The 21,117-nt window shown below is 38.6% G+C and overlaps 1 non-coding gene across 1 annotated transcript; it reads right to left on the reverse strand.

Annotated features, from left to right (window-relative positions):
- Positions 1–19,903: 19,903 nt before the first annotated feature.
- Positions 19,904–20,010, reverse strand: LOC139180245 (U6 spliceosomal RNA). The gene has a single exon (XR_011564581.1). It is a non-coding gene; the product is annotated as a U6 spliceosomal RNA (small nuclear RNA).
- Between the last annotated feature and the right edge of the window lie 1,107 nt (positions 20,011–21,117).

Genomic DNA, 21,117 nt, shown 5'->3' on the forward strand with positions numbered 1-21,117 from the left:
GGCCATGGGGTCACAAAGAGTCGAACACAACTGAGCCACTAACTGCCTCTGGGAGCATGGAGAACAAACGTTTGCAGCAGGGAGCCCATAGCTCCTAAGAGGGAAAATACTTGGGTGGGCTCTGCAAGCCTAGTTTTTTTTTTTTAAGTTATAAATCAGAACCAACAAGGTCCTACTGTACAGCACGGGGAACTCTGCTCAATATTATGTGGCGGCCTGGTTGGGAGGGGAGTATGGGGGAGAATGGACACGTGTATAAGTATGACTGAATCCCTTTGTTGTCCTCCTGAAACTATCACATTTTTAATCAGCTATACTCCAATATAAGATAAAAAGTATTTAAAAAGTCATCAATCAGATAAATCACGCCACCCACTCAGAGCAGAGTAAAGGGGCAGAAAAAGGAGTGAGTTTTACGGTAATAGAACGCCTTCACAGGAAGAGAGCGTCCGCACTCCCCTCTAACACCCCCAGGTGTGCTCCGCTCTGCTCTGCTTTGTTTTGTTCCCTCCACTTTACAGGATGCTCCTCAGCCTACCTGGTTAGACAAGGGTCTCTTCATCTGGGAGATTGCACTCCTGAGGCTGTTACTTTCCTCCCTCTGAAAGATGGAGCATGACTCCTTTGTAGTCCTCTTGGAACCACCCATAGGAAAGATACACTTTGTTCTGAAAAAGCTCCAGAATGAGTTTTCTGCTTCATTAACTAAGCTACTTCAGGGGTACTCTATTTAAGTTGAAGATGTACTCCCTGTTTTGTTTCCCGTCCCTGACTATGTCCAACCAAGCTTTCCAAGGTCACATGGCACTGGTTCTGCAGTGAGATTTAAAAACATTAGTAATAAATGCTGCAATAATAAAAGGCCAGAAAATGTTGGTAGAAGCCCTCTCATGCTATCAAATTTGAAGGGGAAAACTAAAGGCCACACCCATTGATTAAGAAATTAATATTTAAAATTTAATTTTCTTGACAATATGAGTTAAAAGTTAGAAAATAAAGTAATTCCCATTTGTTTATTCTGCCCAATGTGTATTAGAGGTTTTTCTCAATTTATCTGAATACTTGAGAGTGGAGGTTATTTCTTCAGGGTTTCATACATTTAATTAATTTAACACAAGATATCGGATACACCTGTATTTCTAGTGTCCAAAGATAAATAGGACATAAGATTATCACCATACTGCTCCTGTAAGAAAAACAGGCAATCCTCAGGCCCTTGAGCAGTTTTTCTGGGTAAAATTCCCTTGAACTCATTAAACATTAGTTAAAACTCAGTTATTTCTAAATGAAATTCTGCTGCTGCTACTGCTGCTAAGTTGCTTCAGTCGTGTCCGACTCTGTGCGACCCCATAGACAGCAGCCCACCAGGCTCCGCTGTCCCTGGGATTCTCCAGGCAAGAACACTGGAGTGGGTTGCCGTTTCCTTCTCCAATGCATAAAAATGAAAGTGAAGTCATCCAGTCGTGTCTGACCCTTAGCGACCCCATGGACTGCAGCCCACCAGGCTCCTCTGTCCATGGGAGTTTCCAGGCAAGAGTAGTGGAGTGGGTTGCCATTTCCTTCTCAGAAATGAAAGGCAGAGTACTAATTTATCTATTGCTGTGTGACTAATTACCCCCAAAACGTAGCAACTTAAAACAACAAGCGTATATTATCTCACAGATCCCATAGTTTGGGAATCGGGAAATTTTCTTGTTAGTCCTGGTTCAGATTCTCTTGTAAGGGTGAGTCTGATTGTCAGAAGAGCTGTGGTCATCATTTCCAATTACTGAAGACTAATTTGCAAACTCATCTTTCACTGGCTGTTGGCCAAACCCCGTTTCTTATAAGTTGAGCCTTGTCATGGGCTGCCTGCTGCCCTCAGCACATGCGGTTGACTTCCCTTGGAGCCCGTGATTGAGAAAGGGAAAGCAAGGCAGTGACACAGCACTTTCATTTATGTCCTAACTTTTGAGTCATGCACAGTGTCTTCCATCTTATTCTGTTTCTTAGAAATGAGTCACTAGGTCCAGTAATACCCTCAGCAGAGGGTATTACACTAAAGTTCAAATACTAGAATGCGGGGAACGTTGGGGACTGGCTCTTCCCAAAAAAAGATGATGGGAAAAATCTTAATTTTTATCTTTTCCAAGATACCACTGGTCAGTTGATATCTGACTTGTCAGTTTATATTTAATAGGGGTCAGTCTCCAACACGGAGAAGGCGATGGCACCCCACTCCAGTACTCTTGCCTGGAAAATCCCATGGATGGAGGAGTCTGGTAGGCTGCAGTCCATGGGGTCACTAAGAGTCAGACATGACTGAGTGACTTCATTTTCACTTTTCACTTTCATGCATTGGAGCAGGAAACAGCAACCCACTCCAGTGTTATTGCCTGGAGAATCCCAGGGATGAGGGAGTCTGGTGGGCTGCCATCTATGGGGTTGCACAGAGTCGGACACGATGGAAGTGACTTAGCAGCAGCAGCAGCAGCAGCAGCAGCAATCTCCAATAAAAAGGACTTCCCTGGTGCTCAGATGGTCAAGTGTCTGCCTACAATGCAGGAGACCCAGGTTCAATTCCTGGGTCAGGAAGATCCTCTGGGGAAGGAAATGGCTACCCACTCCAGTACCCTTGCCTGGAAAATCCCATGGATGCAGGAGCATGGTAGGCTACAGTCCATGGGGTCACAAGGAGTCAGACATGACTTCACTTCCACTTTTTCTCCAGTGAAAGGGTTTAGTACAATGCACCTACCATTTCTGGATGCGAACTCTGCCCATGCAGTTTCTTAATTGCCATTTCCTCCTCGAGTTCTGTGTTCTCGACACTTTGGTCTATGTAGACAGTTAGCTCTGTCTAGTCATATGGCTACCACGTATCTTGCAGAAAGATATTTAATCCTGTGCCGTAGTAGCTTAGCCTTTGCCTCTTGTTCCGGAATTGCCTAAGCCCAAGAAGTTTGCTTTTTAGAGATGTTTTCTCATGTTGTGCCTGTATTTATTTCAAGGTTTTTCTAAAATGAAACTACTGTGGGTGTTTCTGACACCTGTGCCCCTTGGGCTCTGATGCCAACCAAAGTCTCTGTCCTGTGCTTCTCAAGACACTGTCCTTCCTCTGCTTAGGAATTCCTTAAGCTTCTCAGGCAGATTCCCTCATAATATTAGGAAGCCAGTGAAAGCTCCCCTACAATAACCTGTATATCACTTCGAAAACTATCCTGTATTTCTTTGAGTAGTTTCCATTTTAACCTGTGGACAAGCCTCATAAATCCACACTCCTTTTCTTGACTGTGAACAGAGAAAATAATCTGAGGCACTTGATCATTGGTCCCTTGCTGCTTATCAAAGCTTGGTGACAACAATTTAAAGATAGAACCTTAGAAAGACTTCCCCAGCACATCGGAGATTCGGCTGTCTTGTAGTTTAAAAGCAACTGTATCAGGGTCTACAGATTTATAGGAAAGCTCCAATTCTCTCTATAACCTAATTCTTGCCTCAGCTGCCCTTCAGCACTAAGACTGCTGCAGCCACTGACATCTGTTGTGGTTTCTTCTGTGTATCCCATGGCAAGGATATTTCTAGTCAAGAAGCAACAACTTCTGTGCCTGACTCTGTGTGACCCTATGGGCTGCAGCCTGCCAGGCTCCTCTGTCCATGGGATTTTCCAGGCAAGAATACTGGAGTGGGTTGCCATGCCCTCCTCCAGGGGATCTTCCCAACCCAGGGATTGAACCTGTGTCCTTTAAGTCTACCTGCATTGGCAGGCAGGTTCTTTACCACTAGTGCTACCTGGGAAGCCCATTCTTTCTTCAGTCAATGGAATTCACATTTTTCAAGTAATGCAGGTCATAAACAAGATGGTCATCTTTCATTTCCACATTTTCCTCATTTGTCTTGCTCATCTAGGCAGGCTGGAGGGTATTTATCATACGCATTTGTCGTGCTGAGTTCAGTCCCACCTCTCCCGTTTCACAGCTCTGTGATCTCGAGCAAGCTACTTCACTTCTCTAATCCTCATTTCCTGAATCTGTAAAGCACGTATGAGGAACAGAACATGCCTCATGGGACTGTTATGAAGATTTAAAGAGATAAAAGTGTGTGGTGCCCTTAATACAGTGATGGACGCCGAGAAATTGGGCCATGTATATTTTACTGCTGGTGACATGTGGGTTCTGACTCTGGACTATCTTTTGATTGCATTCCCTTTTTGTACTTCTGCTGTCACTGCCTTTGTTTATTTCCTTTTCTTTTCTCATGGGGATTATTGCATCTGACTAGCCTTCTTGTTTATAGCTTCTCACCCTTTAAATCCATCATTCATACTGTCACAAGCTTTTACTAAAGCCCAGACCTATTCATACCACACTCCGCTGCTTTAATGCTCCAGTGGCTCCTTGTGGTCTGCAGGATAACATTCAGGCCCTAGCATGGCATCCAGGCTCTCAGTAATCTGCTTACAACTTGCTTTCCTCATCACACACATCGGGCTGCAGCCACACTGGACTCCAGTTTCTGAGTGCGTTTTCATAAGCCTGTGACTTTTTTACCAAAAAAAAAAAAAAAGATCCTGCAGCCCTGGCCTGAAATTCTCTGTCCTGTTCACCCTTCAGATATGACCTCACATTCCTTTCCTTTCTGCTCTGTTAGCAGATTTCCCTCTTACGGTCCTCCCCATTTTTAACCTCATCACAGTGGTCTGTGTGTTCGTTTCTGCAACAGCGTTGTAAGCTCCTCCAGAGCAGGGACCCTATCCAGTTCTTTGGACAGGGTCCCAACAGCGAGCTCAACGTGGCAGACCATTGGAAAACACTAATGTGAATGAATTTCTAAGTCTAGTAAACATTCTTAGTTAGGATTTCATACCTGTGAATTCGGCTCCTTCGCCAGATTGGTTTGTTTGTGTTTTGATCACTGCTTGCCTCCCATTCTTTCGGTGGTCCTGGAGGGACACACGTGGCCCGTCCCCAGCCCTGTGCCGTGCTAGCCTGACCACGAAGCGCAGAGGGGAAGTGGGAGGCAGCATGTTCACAGTGGCATAAGTAAGGTGTTAAAAATTAAATCCGAGATATAATTGCTAGTTATAATAAGTAAACAGATTAATAGAGAATTTTTAAAATTAAAATAGAATAGTAGCGATAAGAATCCAGATGGAAGGTGTTTCCTGGAATTACTATCTAGTCTCTCACACCCTGAGAACCATAAGTTCTCACTTTACTTAGAAACAGGTACAGTTACAAGAAATGCTGCTTTATTTTGTACCACATAATCGACAGATACCCTTCCAGTGTTCATGCAGTTTTATTTCACAGTCTCATTTATTTCTTAGTTTTTTTTGAAGTTCCAGGCCAAATATGAGCCCTGTGGAGTTAATGAACAAAAGCATTCTTTTCTGTCTCTATTAAAACCTTGACTATAGGCTGTTTCACAGTGAATACACCTCAGTTTCTTAAACAAAGTGCCAATATGCCCTGAACCACTTTTAGAGAAAATTAAGGAAGGCTCCTACCTCGGTGTCCTGTAGTGGAACCATTCCAAGTCCCCAGATGCCTGCTAATACAGTCTTCTTATTTTCAAAATAAATGAAAACTCCATTCACTTGGCTGAAACACTATTTAAGCTTCTGCTTTTAAACAATTATTACCCCACATAATTCCTCTTGTGATTCTACTGTCCTAATTGTAAGACCTACCTTCCAACATAAATGCTGGTAAATATAAATTTTGTTGTCTCTCTTTTAAGTAAAATATTGATTACTTCCTAAATATAAAATCCATATTTGCTATAGAAAACAAGAAAATACAAAAAAGAGAAGACATTTATTTTACCATCCAAATATAGCTACTCTTTGTATTGTAACATTTTAGATATTTTCTTATGTGTTTTGCATTTTATGTAGTTGTGATCTGCTAGATAGAGTCTTGTAGAGTTATGTCCTTATTCTGTCATTTAACACATTTCCCACATTAATAAAACTATTTGTATATAAAATTTAATAGCCATATGAATATATCATCATTTATTAACCATTCTCTTATTAATAAGTATTTTAGTTTGTTTTATGGTTTTAGTCTTTATAAATAATGATGCTCTGAACGGTTTGTATCATAAAATTTTTTTTTTTTTTTTTTTTTCGGGACCTGTAGCCGCCAAGCTAGCCGACCCCAGAGACTCTGCTGCCGCCACCGCCGCCGCCGCCGTTAGGCCGCGCCCATAAAATTTTTATTCATGGTTAGGATAGACAGAAAATCAACTGTCTTTGAAGCCTATAGTTCTTCCCATTTCATAGAAACAGAAACTCAGTTCCTATGGGAAATACATTGCAGTATCTTATTGAAATCAGTGTCAGCCGTGCAATTAGATGTGTGGGCGTGGTCTTCAGAACACCGCCTCTTTCCTGGAAACTGTGATCGGCTCAGGGAAAGGCATATGATGCAGGCCAGGATAATTAGAGATTCTTAAAGGACTTCTTGGGTTGGGCTTTTACTCAGGCTACTAACCTGGTAGGCAGCTTTGCTTGTTGTTGGGGGGAAATCTGCCTGGATGACGGGGGGGGAAAGAACTTTGAATTATATCATTTAAACCATATATAGAACATTTCAACCCAGAGCAGCAGAATGCATATTTTTTCCTCAAGTGCACTTAGACCTTTCTTAAGGATGTTTAGATTAAAAAAAAAAAAGTCTTAACAAATTTAAAGTTGCAACCATATCAAGTATCTTCTCTAACCACAGTGGGATGAATCTAGAAGTTAATAGAAAAGGAAAACTTGAAAAGTCACAAATACGTGTAAATTATACAACACTCTTGAACAACCAATGGCTCAAAGAAGAATTGAAAAGGAAAACTAGAATATATCTTGAGACAAATGAAAACACAACATACCAAAAGTGGGATGCAACGGAAGCAGTACTGAAAGGAAAGTTTATACCACCAAACACCTACATTATGAAAAGAAAAATTATCTTAAATAAGTGACCTAGAGATACACATCAAGGAACTAAAAGATGAAGGGCAAACTAAACCCAAGCTTAGCTGAGGGAAGAAAATAATAAAGATTAGAGAAGAAATGAATGAAACGTAGGATAGAAAAAAGGGAAAAAAATCAGTGAAACTAAAAGTTGATTTTTTAAAAGAAGATAAAATTGACAAAACTTTAAGGTTGTCAAAACTTCTAAAAGATAAACAAAATTGACCAACCAAGAAAATAAACAAAGGACTTAAATAAAATCAGAAAAGGAGACATAACAACTCTAACCACACAAATGCAGAGGATTATGAGACTACTATGAACAACTATATGCCAACAAAATGAATAATCTAGAAGAAATGAATAAATTCCTGGAAAAAATATGTTACCAAGATTGAATGATGAAGAAAGAGAATATTTGAAAAGAACTAAAATTAGTAAGGAGATTGAATCAGTAATCAAAAAATTCCCAACAAAGAAAAGCTCAGGACCAGGTGGCATCACTGGTGAATTTCACCATTTAAAGAATTAATGCTAATTCTTCTTAAATTCTTCCCCAAAACTGAAGAGTGAGGAACACTTCCAAACATATTTATGAGAATTTCCATGATACCAAAGACAGAAAAAGCCATCACAATAAAACTATAGGCCAGTCCCCCCGATAGATATAGATAGAAAAAATCTTCACCAACATACCAGTGAATCAAATCAAACTCACAGCACACAAAAGGATCAGATACCATGACCAAGTGGGATTTGTCCCTGGGACACAAGGATGGTTCAACGTGCAAAAATCAGTCAACGTGACATGTTACCACAGAGGATAAAATCACATGATCATCTTAACAGATGCAGAAGAAGCATTTATAAAATTCAACACCCTTTGTGATTAAAAAACACTTAACTAACTAAGAACAGAGTGAAATTTCCTCAACATAATAAAGACAATTTGGAATGCCCACAGCTAACACAAGTAATATTGAAAAACTGAAAACTTTCCCTATAGTGTCAGGAATGAACTAAGGATGCTCCTCCTCACAACTTCTATTCATCATACCGGAAATTCTAGCCAGAGCATTCAGTTCAGTTCAGTTTAGTCACTCAGTCGTGTCCGACTCTTTGTGACCCCATGAATCACAGCACGCCAGGCCTCCCTGTCCATCACCATCTCCTGGAGTTCACTCAGACTCATGTCCATTGAGTTGGTGATGCCATCCAGCCATCTCATCCTCTGTCATCCCCTTTTCCTCCTGCCCCCAATCCCTCCCAGCATCAGAGTCTTTTCCAATGAGTCAACTCTTCGCATGAGGTGGCCAAAGTATTGGAGTTTCAGCTTCAGCATCATTCCTTCCAAAGAACACCCAGGGCTGATCTCCTTTAGAATGGACTGGTTGGATCTCCTTGCAGTCCATGGGGACTCTCAAGAGTCTTCTCCAAAACCACAGTTCAAAAGCATCAATTCTTCGGCGCTCAGCTTTCTTCACAGTCCAACTCTCGCATCCATACATGACCACTGGAAAAACCATAGCCTTGACTAGATGGACCTTTGTTGGCAAAGTAATGTCTCTGCTTCTGTATATGCTATCTAGGTTGGTCATAACTTTTCTTCCAAGGAGTAAGCGTCTTTTAATTTCATGGCTGCAATCACCATCTGCAGTGATTTTGGAGCCCCCAAAAATAAAGTCTGACACTGTTTCCACTGTTTTCCCCATCTATTTCCCATGAAGTGATGGGACCAGATGCCATGATCTTCATTTTCTGAATGTTGAGCTTTAAGCCAACTTTTTCACTCTCCTCTTTCACTCTCATCAAGAGGGTTTTTAGTTCCTCTTCACTTTCTGCCATAAGGGTGGTGTCATCTGCATAGATATGCAAAGGTTATTGATATTTCTCCCGGCAATCTTGATTCCAGCTTGTGCTTCTTCCAGCCCAGCTTTTTTCATGATTAAGCAAGACCAAAAAAAAAAAAAAAAAAAGAAAGGCATTCAAATAGGGAAGGAAGAAGTAAAATTATCAGTTTGCAGATTACTTAATCTTATTAAGTCCTAAGATTCCACAAAAAGTTAATAATGAATTCATAACATGCAAGATATAAAATCAATATACAAAAATCAGTTGCATTTCTATACACTAATAGTTAACAACCTGAAAAGGAAATTAATAAAAATAATCCCATTTACAGTAATATCAAAAGAAATAAAATACTTAGGAATAGGGCTTCTCTGATGGCTCAGACAGTAAAGAGTCTGCCTGCAATTGGGAGACCCAGGTTTGATTCCTGGGTCAGGAGGATTCCCTAGAGAAAGAAATGGCAACCCACTCCAGTGTTCTTGCCTGGAAAATCCCATGGACAGAGGAGCCTGGCAGGCTGTGGACCATGGGGTCACAAGAAGTCGGACATGACTGAGCAAGTAATATTTAACACTTAGAAATAAACTTAACCAAGGAGGCAAAACACTTTATACACTAGAAACTATAAGATACTAAGGAAAGAAATTAAAGAAGCTACAAATAAACAGAAAGGCACCCCATGTTCATGGTTTGGAAGACTTAATATTGTTAAAATGTTTCTACTATCTAAAGCCATCTATAGATTCAGTGCAGTTCTTATCAAAATTCCAATGGTACTTTTTATAGAAATAGAAAATATAATCTTAAAATTCATATGAACCACAAAGGAACCTGAATAGACAAAGCAATCTTGAGAAAGAACAAAGTAGCAGCCCTCATGCTTCTGACTTCAGGACATATTACAAAGCTAGGTTAAGAAATTGTCTTCCAAAGTCTTATATCAAATTGTATTTCCATAACATTTATTAAGGGAGTCCCTTTTACTGCATCCTTATCAAAACAGAATATTCTCAATTTTAAGTGTTGGTTATATTTTATTGTCAAGAGATGATCTACCTGTTTCTTTCTATTTCTTCTATTGCCTATAACTTTACTAATGCCTTTCTTCATATAGAATTGGTTGGGTTTAAAATTTTTAAACATTGCTTCTCTGGCATATAAATAGCTCACTATTGTTCTGTTTGTCAGTGGAGGGTATGAGTTAAAGTGGAATAATGTGGGTGGTAAAGAGGCAATTAATTATGAAAAATTGTATTATTTTAAACCTGCATGTCAGTAAGTTAAAAAATTCAGAAACTCAGTCATTAGAATTCTTCCTTGCTAATTTCTTTTCCTTCTACCAAGAGAGTAAGTAAACATTCTTGGAAACATGTATGTTTCCAGCATGTATTTGAAGTCTGTGGTTGATTCCCTTAAGTTTTCAGGAAGAGCAAAACTGTATAGAACTGATCCATTGTAGAAGCATCTTTCTAAGAAGCCTGAAAGGTACTAACAGGTCCATAAGCCTTGAGATTCTGTTCTCTATATTCCCAGTTGTCCTGTCCTTCTGAGGAGAGGCTTATGATATAAAGTTTGCCATAGCCATTTCAGTGATTCCCGTGTATTTTGATAGGGACTATTGAACTTCTTATGTGTCTTGGTCAACGTACATTTCAAGTGTCCAGTATAGTGCTTTACACAGAATCAGTGCTCAGTAAAAATTTGTTAAATACCAACAAATGGATTTTAAAAAAAGAATATCAATAGTGTTAGGATGGCGAGAGATTCTTCCTAACCCATATCACTTTTCAGTAATTAGGAAAATTACTTAGAAACTTTTGCCAAGACATTAGCAAGTACTTTTCTAGGGTTCAGAATTTTAGAGCTGCAAGGAACCTCAGAAAATATCCAGTCCAACTCCTTTATTTACACAGACTAAGATACACTTTTTAAAAGCAGAGACCAGACTGGAGGCCAGCTTTCCCATTTTAATCACTGTGCCTTTCCTTTGAAGGAAAGCCACTTTGCATTCATACAGTCATCAAATCTTGAGTCTGATCCCTGGAAGAGAAATGATAATTCATCTAATTTTTTTCATATGTCAGGATAGTTATTAAGCTTACAAACGAGTAAATATATTTTGTTTGTAGCTTTTCCGTTTGAATTTTAATGTGAATTTTATTTTGGTATTAGTAGGCTGAAATTTCCTTTGGCTAGAATTTCATAACAAAGATTGCTGATTGTGCATCAGAAACAATGTGAGCAACAAGACAATAGAATGGCACATTTAAAGTAGTAAAAACTAAATAAGACTGTGGGTGAAAATTTCATACGGATGGGTGAAAGTGAAAGTCGTGTCTGACTCTTTGCGACACCATGGACTGTGTTCTCCAGGCCAAAATACTGGAGTGGGTAGCCTTTCCCTTCTCCAGGGGATATTCCCAACCCAGGGATTGAACCCTGGTCTCTCACATTGCAGGTAGATTCTTTACCAGCTGAGCTATCAGGGAAGCCCATTCTTCAAAATAAGGATGAAATGAAACTACTTTCAGGTAGGGAAAACAGAAGAGATAAAAGTAAAACAACAAAAACAGAAAAATTAAAGTTTCCCATGAAGTTCTTAATAACACATTTTCATCACTGTCCTTCTAGTCAAGACTATGGTTTTTCCAGTGGTCATGTATGGATGTGAGAGTTGGACTGAGAAGAAAGCTGAGTGCTGAAGAATTGATGCTTTTGAACTGTGGTGCTGGAGAAGACTCTTGAGAGTCCCTTGGACTGCAAGAAGATCCAATGAGTCCATCCTAAAGAAGATCAGTCCCGGGTGTTTATTGGAAGGAATGATGCTAAAGCTGAAACTCCAGTACTTTGGCCACCTCATGCGAAGAGTTGACTCATTGGAAAAGACTCTGATGCTGGGAGGGATTGGGGGCAGGAGGAGAAGGGGACGACAGAGGATGAGATGGCTGGATGGCATCACTGACTCGATGGATGTGAGTCTGAGTGAACTCTGGGAGTTGGTGATGGACAGGGAGGCCTGGCGTGCTGCGATTCATGGAGTTGCAGAGTCGGACACGACTGAATGACTGAACTGAACGGAACTGAACTAAGAATATGATACTTTAACAGTTTTTAAAAGTCATTTTCCCTTACTTTGTGTTCTTATTAGAGATACTAATTTCTTCCAGAGTTATTGAATACTCAACATTAAAAAGTGCTACAAGGGTTATGAAGAGGAACAAATAAAAATTGTTCTTTCATGAAATTTATAGGCAGATAAGAATTTACTTAAAGTACCATGATACAATGTAGGAGTTAACAGGGACACTAAGACACCAGATAAAACACTGGGAATATAGAAATAAAAGGGAATACTTTAGAGTGGGAGAATGAAAGATAGTTTTTGAAAAAGGCTCTGAACTGGCCGAATTTGTTCATTATCCCTTTTCTCTCGTACACAATTTCTCTTTTTCTGTGGCTTCCTTCGAGATTTTCTTTTTCCTTACTTTCAACAACATGACTATGTGCATAGGTGCATAGGTAGATGTGCGTAGGTAGAGTTCTCTGACATTTTTTTGTGGTTCAGTCACTAAGTCATGTCCGTCTACTTGTGACCCCCATGGATTACAGCATTCTAGGCTTCCCTTTCCTTCACTGTCTCCTGGAGTCTGCTCAAACTCATGTCCATTGAGTTGGTGACGTCATCCAATCATTTCGTTCTCTCTCACCTCTTTCTCTTTTTGTCCTCAATCTTTCCCAGCAGCAGGGTCTTTTTTATGAGTCACATCAGGTGGTCAAAGTATTGGAGTTTCAGGTTCAGCAGCAGTCCTTACTATTTGTAATTCACTGAGCCTTTTTTGTTTGTAAGTCAGTGTTTTTCTCAAATTTGAAAATTCTTGTGCATTATCTTTCAAATATAATTTTCTTTCCCAGTCTCATTCTCTTCTCTTTTTAGGACTCCAGTTAGACATAAATTAGACTAGTGTGGATTTTTTTCCCATACATACCTGAGGGTTTGTTTATTTTTCTTCAGCATTTTATCTTTCTGTTGCTGAAATAAAATTTACTGACTTTTTAAAGCCTATGACTAAATTTTTAAATTTCTACTTTTGTTCTTTTCCATCCTAGCATTTCTTTTTTTTACAATTTCCGTTTTCTTTCTGCTGAAATTCTCTACCATTTCACTCATTAAGATTAAATTTGTCTTTTTAAGATAAATATATATTATTGCTTCAAGTTCTTTCTCTTCTATCTCAGATTTGCTGCGACTGCTGCTAAGTCGCTTCAGTCATGTCCGACTCTGTGTGACCCCATAGATGGCAGCCCACCAGGCTCCCCCGTCCCTTGGATTCTCCAGGCAAGAACACTGGAGTGGTTGCCATTTCCTTCTCCAATGCATGAAAGTGAAAAAATAAAGTGAAGTCGTTCAGTCGTGTCCGACTCCTAGCGACCCCATGGACTGAAGCCCACCAGGCCCCTCCGTCCATGGGATTTTCCAGGCAAGAGTACTAGAGTGGGGTGCCATTGCCTTCTCCCATCTCAGATTTGGTTTCTGTCAATTACCTTTTTTCTTCACTATGGATTAAATTTTTTTGTTTCTTTGAATGTCTTTTGATTATTTAAATGAAATACTGGACTTTTGATTAATACATTGTAGAGACTAGATGTTTTTGATTTTTTTTTTGAAATATATTCATTCTGGCTTCCCCCAAATATTGTTATAAACAAAAAAGGCAGAATAAATGGTACAGATTATGTGATTCCATTCTATAATATTCTAGAATAGACAAAACTACAGAGGCAAATCCAGATAGTGGTGGCCTGGGACAGGAAATGAAGTGAATTGATTGCAAGGGGGCATGAGGGAAACTCTGTTGTTGGTGAAACTGTTTTGTATCTTGAATGGGGTAGTAATTATATGGTTACCTGTTAAAAGTCATCAACCCAAACACCTTATAACATGTGAACTTTCTTGTATTTAATTTATAACTCAGTAAAGTGTTTAAAATATAAAAAATATTTAAACATTGTTAAACACTAAAATGATGTGTTACAGATTTGTGTTGAATTTATAAAATGTGTTATATATTGAAATGCTTGAGATGCAAAAAATTTGAGAGGAGTTTTGTTTTACTCACTTTGGTATATCTCTAATCCTAGCATGTTGCTCACTGAAAGTTACTGCTCAGTACATTATTTAAAAATTCATGTTTATTTCCAGAAAGCCAGTTACCTTGAAATGTCGAATGACCTGGATATTTGAACATATCCTATTCATCTCTAAGTTAAAGACATCAATTCAGTTCAGTTCAGTTGCTCAGTCATGTCTGACTGCAGCATGCCAGGCCTCCCTGTCCATGACCAACTCTCAGAGCTTGCTCAACTCATGTCTATTGAGTCAGTGATGCCATCCAACCATCTCCTACTCTGTCGTCCCCTTCTCCTCCCTCCTTCAATCTTTCACAGTATCAGGGTCTTTTCCAATAAGTTCTTTGCTTTTAGGTGTCCAAAACAAAGCTGATGTTTCAGCTTCAGCATCAGTCCTTCTGATAAATATTCAGGACTGATTTCCTTTAGGATGGACTGATTGGATTTCCTTGCAGTTGAAGGGACTCACAAGAGTCTTCTTCAACAGCACAGTTTAAAAACATCAATTCTTCAGCACTCAGCTTTCTTTGTGGTCCAACTCTCACATTCATACATGACTACTGGTAAAACCACAGCTTTGACTAGATGGACCTTTGTCAGCAAAGTAATGTCTCTGCTTTTAAGTATGCTGTCTAGGTTGGTCATAGTTTTTCTTTCAAGGAGCAAGCGTCTTTTAATTTCATGGCTGCAGTCACCATCTGCAGTGATTTTGGAGCTCAAGAAAATAAAGTCTCCCACTATTTCCATTGTTTCCCCATCCATTTGCCATGAAGTGATGGGACCAGATGCCATGATCTTAGTTTTCTGAATGTTGAGTTTTAAGCCAACTTTTTCACTCTCCTCTTTCACTTTCATCAAGAGGGTCTTTAGTTATTCTTCACTTTCTGCCATAAGGGTGGTGTCATCTGTGTATCTGAGGTTATTGATATTTCTCCTGATAATCTTGATTCCAGCTTGTGCTTCATTCCAGCCCAGCATTTCCCATGATGTGTTCTACATATAAGTTAAATAAGCAGGGTGACAATATACAGCCTTGATATACTCCTTTCTCAATTTTGAACCAGTCTGTTTTTCCATGTCCAGTTCTAACTGTTGCTTCCTGACCTGCATACAGGTTTCTCAAGAGACAGGTAAGGTCGTCTTGTATTCCCATCTCTCTAAGAATTTTCCACAGTTTGTTGTGATACACACAGTCAAAGGCTTTGACGTAGTCAAGAAAGCAGAAAAAGATTTCTTTCTGGAACTCTCTTGCTTTTTCCATGATCCAGCGGATGTTGGCAATTTGATCTCTGGTTCCTCTGCCTTTCCTAAATCCAGCTTGAACATCTGGAAGTTCATGGTTCATGTACTGTTGAAACCTGGCTTGGAGAATTTTGAGCAGTACTTTGCTGGCGTGTGAGATGAGTGCAATTGTGTGGTAGTTGGAACATTCTTTGGCATTGCCTTTCTTTGGGATTGGAATGAAAACTGATCTTTAAAGTTAAGGTCATAGTTTCCTAAAGGAGAGATCTTTATTTTAATAAATAATAAATCTTTGTTCTTATCAAGTGCTGTGCAGTAACTTACATCATTTGGTGTTTCCAACACCTCAATCTAACCTCTTTGATCCACATTCTCCTTTAATCCAAGTTCTATTAGGTAATTGGTTCAAAATTGTACCAAGTGAAATATGGATAAAAATAAATCTGTCAGAGAGGTATGGTAAACATTAGCAATGCAGGAGACACAGAAGCTGTAGGTTTGATCCCTCAGTCAGGAAGATCCCCTGGAGGAAGGCACGGCAACCCACTCTAGCATTCTTGCCTGGACAATCACATGGACAGAGGAGCCTGGCCACTACAGTCCATATAGTCAATCAAAGTTGGACATGCCTGAGCGACTGAGCATGCACCCTCCCATGATTGATTTCTGTGGAAGATTACATTTTATCATGTGTGAATGTCTCCCCCAACACACAGCTTTAGTGAGGTATTATTGAGATATAACATTGTGTAAGTTTCAGATATATAATATGATGATAAGATGCACATATCTGTTACTACATTGTTACCACAGCATTAGTTAAAACATTAATCCCTTCATATAATTACTTTTTTTTTTTGGTGGTAAGAATGTTTATGATCTCTTCTCAGCAACTTTCACGTATATAACACAGTGAATGTCTTTTAGAAAGTGGATATATTAATTTCAGCTCAGACAGTTGCTCTCTGAAAATGAGATCAGGGTGAAGAGCAGAAATTTAAGTTTATGTGGGAAAATTTGCTTCGAATTGGGCTGAAAAGATCCATTATAACACAGTGCACTTGGAAACTGTCAGACTTGTGAGTTGCCAAATGCTCCTTGGAATGAGGAGCTGCCGGCAATTTTGAATCTGAGCCATTTAGTGTCACATAAATAAGAAGGCCAACTTCCTTAAAAGATATACATTCTCTTCAACTCTGGATATCAAGATCACTGGTAATTTTAAGTGTGATTTTGTACTAAATGTCTATATCAGAACTCTTTTGTTTTTTCTTAGGAATGCATTCTTGGAGCTCAAGTCCCTGCATATAATTTATCTGGGATAAAAAATGGGATCCCTTTCAGTTTTGATTATAAAGCTCTTTGGGGCTATTTTCCTTCAGTCTAATTTGATTGATTTGCTGCTTTTCATACTTGCTGACAGATATTAATAGAATATTTTTTAAAATATCCTTTAAAATAAAGGATAAGGTAACTAACTTGTGGAAGATACTTAGTGATGGGGTATTTTTTATAATAAAATTTATTTAACACATTTGGAAAAAATACTTCTAAATATTGTATTAATTATTGTAACTGTATCCTATGTAAATAATTCTCCATATAGGTCAAATTACTTACCAGGTAGTAAAATCCATCCTATATTCTAACAGATTAGGAATTGATATATAGCTCTGGACATATTAATAAAATAACAGAAGTGAAGCAATAAATCATGACCTGATTAAGGTCCTTCACTCATCAAATGAGAACTCAGAGCTCAGTAAGATAAATCACTGATTTCCCCATTCTGATTTACCGTCTCTCACTCTCCTCCCACTTTCCCTCCTCCTTCATTTTAAAAATAAGAATAATTGCCTACAACAAACAACTTTTCTGAAGATCAGTCTGAAGCCAGTGCTCTTATGAACGAACTCCACACTAAACCTTGTGAAATCTTACCAACAGGACTATACTTTTAAGGTCTTTTGGAGAAACTAAAATGGTGTACCCACTGGAACCCAGTAGATTTTCAAGACAGATCACGTGGACTGGGAATGAGGCATTTGTGGAGTCCCAGGCCTCTGTGGACCAGTGTGCTGTGTATATTCATCCAGTCCTAACCTAGACACCTTCGCTTGACTGCAGATAACACTGACACCCTAGACATCAGAAAATTAAAGGCCACTGGGATTGCATAAATAAATAAATATTGTATAACCATGCATACATGTAGGAACTTAAGTAGTATATTTCATAAAAAGGCAAGTGAAAGGCTTATATAAATATAAGCTTGTATATAAAATTGGGTATAAAATATAGCGTTGTATATAAATAAAATGAAAATCTCAATTCAATAGCTGAAAATTTCAAAGTAATTAGACCAATGATTAAAAATATTATAGATATATCTATACCTATAAAATATGTGTTGTAGTATATAGATATATAAGATTTAGATATGTCTATAAATATTACATAGATAACTATATAAGAAAATTTAAATTATAAAATATTATAGATATTTATAAAACTATTAACTATTGGTCCTACTGCTCTATATTGCTTTTTAACTATTGAGTTGTGATTCCCAGTTTCTGAAATATGTATCATTTACACACTTCGTGTTCAAAGAAATATTTTCAAATCTTTCTCCTTCTTTCAAAAGTAGAACATTTTTCCAATGTGTTCACAGTCAAGAAGAATTAAAAATAGATGAGAAGTCTTTTATGCCAACTACTTATATAGGATACATATCCTAAATGTTAACATTTTCACCATGAGTTTCCTTTAATGACATCAAAAGGGTAATAATGAAAATATGATAAACATATTCATCATGAAATTACTAACTTTATTTTTTTATGCTTCAAGTTGATTAGCGATGATAAATTTATGCCCTACTATGATCGTTCAGCAATCCTGGAGAAGGAAATGGCAACCACTCCAGTGTTCTTGCCTGGAGAATCCCAGGGATGAGGGAGCCTACTGGGCTGCCGTCTATGGGGTCACACAGAGTCGGACACGACTAAAGTGACTTAGCAGCATGATTGTTCAGCATAGATTCTTGTGAATTCCACTACTGTTTATAGAATATTTTCCTGTTCTACTAATACGTGTGTGTGTGTGTGTGTGTGTGTGTGTGTATGAAACATCTTCATTTCAGATGTATGTTTTTATTTGCAGTTATAGGGTGTCAGTGATAAAGAAACGATGGAGTCCACATTGTCCCTGCTATATAGTAAGTCCAATTCTGAAACTAAGAAATGATAATAGTTTTATCCTTGACAGAATGTAATGTGCAAACAGTTACACTTTTCTATTCTGCTGATTTAAATTTCCCATGTTAAAATAGAAAGGCAGTGTATGTGTGCATTTTAAAATTCTACCAGGATTGTTATTGCTTCTAAACCAAATGTCCTTGTAGCGTCTGGTGCATGGAAACAGATACAGTATCTTTGATAACCTTGCATCATCTGATTAGTGATTGTGCACAAAGGTAGAGATGTCCATAAACACCTTTTAAATTTTCCTCATCTTGGTTGCCAGAGACGAGGCAGTTTTCTTTTAGGGGGGATTCTTTAGAATGCTTTAAATCCCAACAAATTTTCATCTACTAAATTGCAAGTTTTAAGTGAAAAAATAGATGGGAGGTTTTGTTTATTTGTTTGTTTTGGTATCTTTGTGATTATTCAAGTAACATTAGAAGCAGATAAGAAGTCCTGGGCTTGAGATGAGAGCACACTAGATGGTGCTGTTATCCTGACAGCAGTGACGCACAGGAAGCAGTGCTGGTTAGAATAAAGCTAGAATAAAAGAAATAGTGTGCAGACTGCATACTGGATTTTGTCTTCCACCAAGATACACTAGTATAAGATTATATAATTCACTTTCACAGCATTTGTATTTTACTCAGAAATGACTTGCTGAAGTTTTGTCTTAGCACAGCCTTGTTTTAATAAACAGGTGCCTGTGCGTGTATGTGAACATACATGTGTGTTCAAGATGGGACAAGGTTTCTGGTTTTACCTAATTTTATCTCCTGGGTCTTTCTTTCTTTTTTCTTTTGATTTATTTTTTTTTATTGAAGGATAATTGCTTTACAGAATTTTGTTGTTTTCTGTCAAACCTCAACATGAATCAGCCATAGGTATACATATATCCCCTCCCTTTTGAACCTCCCTCACATCTCCCCCCGCATCCCATCCCTGTAGGTTCATACAGAGCCCCTGTTTGAGTTTCCTGAGCCATACAGCAAATTCCCGTTGGCCATCTATGTTACATATGGTAATGTAAGTTTCCATGTTACTCTTTCCATACATCTCACCCTCTCCTCCCCTCTCCCACGTCCATAAGTCTATTCTCTATGTCTGTTTCTCCACTGCTGCCTTGTAAATAAGTTCTTCAGTACCATTCTTCTAGATTCCATACATATGCGTTAGAATATGATATTTATCTTTCTCTTTCTGACTCACTTCACTCTGTATAATAGGTTCTAGGTTCATCCACCTCATCAGAACTGACTCAAATGCATTCCTTTTTATGGCTTAGTAATATTCCATTGTGTATTTGTACCACAACTTCTTTATCCATTCATCTGTCAATGGACATTTAGGTTGCTTCCATGTTCTAGCTATTGTAAATGGTGCTGCAATGAACAATGGGATGCATGTGTCATTTTCAATTTGGTTTCCTCAGGGTATATACCTAGGAGTGGGACTGCTGGGTCATATGGTGGTTTTATTTCCTAGTTTTAAAAATATGGAATGCTTGACAAATTTGCATTTCATCCTTGTGCAGGAGTCATGCTAATCTTCTCTGTATCATTCCAATTTTGGAATATGTGCAGCCAAAGCAAGCACCTCCTGGGTATTTTTTAAAGACACACAAGGTTCCCATCAGATTTCCCTGGATGTGGCTTACATCCTTCCAGCTGCTTGTCCCTTATGTCTTTTTTTCCTCCTATGGGGTGACTCCCATCACATTTCTAACAATGTCTTGCTTATTCTACAAGACCAAGTTCAAATGGTAAGCCTTCCAGGAAGCTGTTCCTGATTGCTTTTTATTCTTTCTTTACTTTGAATTTCTGTAACGCCTCCTCCTCTTATGCATATCATACTCTGCCTTGTGTTATTTGTATACTTGCTGCTGCTGCTGCTAAGTCGCTTCAGTCGTGTCCGACACTGTGCATCCCATAGACGGCAGCCCACCAGGCTCCCCCGACCCTGGGATTCTCCAGGCAAGAACACTGGAGTGAGTTGCCATTTCCTTCTCCAATGCATGAAAGTGAAAAGTGAAAGTGAAATCGCTGGGTCGTGTCTGACTCTTAGCGACCCCCATGGACTACAGCCTACCAGGCTCCTCCATCCATGGGATTCTCCAGGCAAGAATACTGGAGTGGGGTGCCATGGCCCTGTCCAATTTGTATACTTACTATCCTGTAAACTCCTGGAGAACATGGACAATTTTAATGCAATTTTGTCTCCTTCCTGTTCCTATATCAACTTTTCCATAAAGTAATATATCTTGAATGTAACTGGTACTCACAAATGTGCATGCAAGGAAGGATGAAAAGAATTATGAAACGGATTTTTTTTTTTTTTGGACCATTTGAGAACAACGATTAATTGCTTGGGAAAGAAATGATCCACAATATTAATAGTAGCTTTCTTTGTGTATAACCTAGGTGATATTTACATATTTTCTCATTTTAAAACATTCTATTGGGGTTTTTTTGTTTTTTTGGCTGACACACAGAATCACTGACTCAAACAACTAAAACAGTGGGTTTGAAGCCACTCTCTGAGGAATCTAGGATTCCCAGTTTAGATTTTTTGCTTCAACCTAAAAAGCAAAATGCATTTGACTTTGAATCTTTTCGTGACTATCTGATCAAGATGGGAATTAAGCTATCAGAAATTATCTGAAAATGACAATATTGAGCCTGTCATATAGTAGGATCCAGATGA

The sequence above is a fragment of the Bos indicus genome, chromosome 27 (assembly GCF_029378745.1).
Source record: "Bos indicus isolate NIAB-ARS_2022 breed Sahiwal x Tharparkar chromosome 27, NIAB-ARS_B.indTharparkar_mat_pri_1.0, whole genome shotgun sequence".
NCBI lineage: Eukaryota > Metazoa > Chordata > Mammalia > Artiodactyla > Bovidae > Bos > Bos indicus.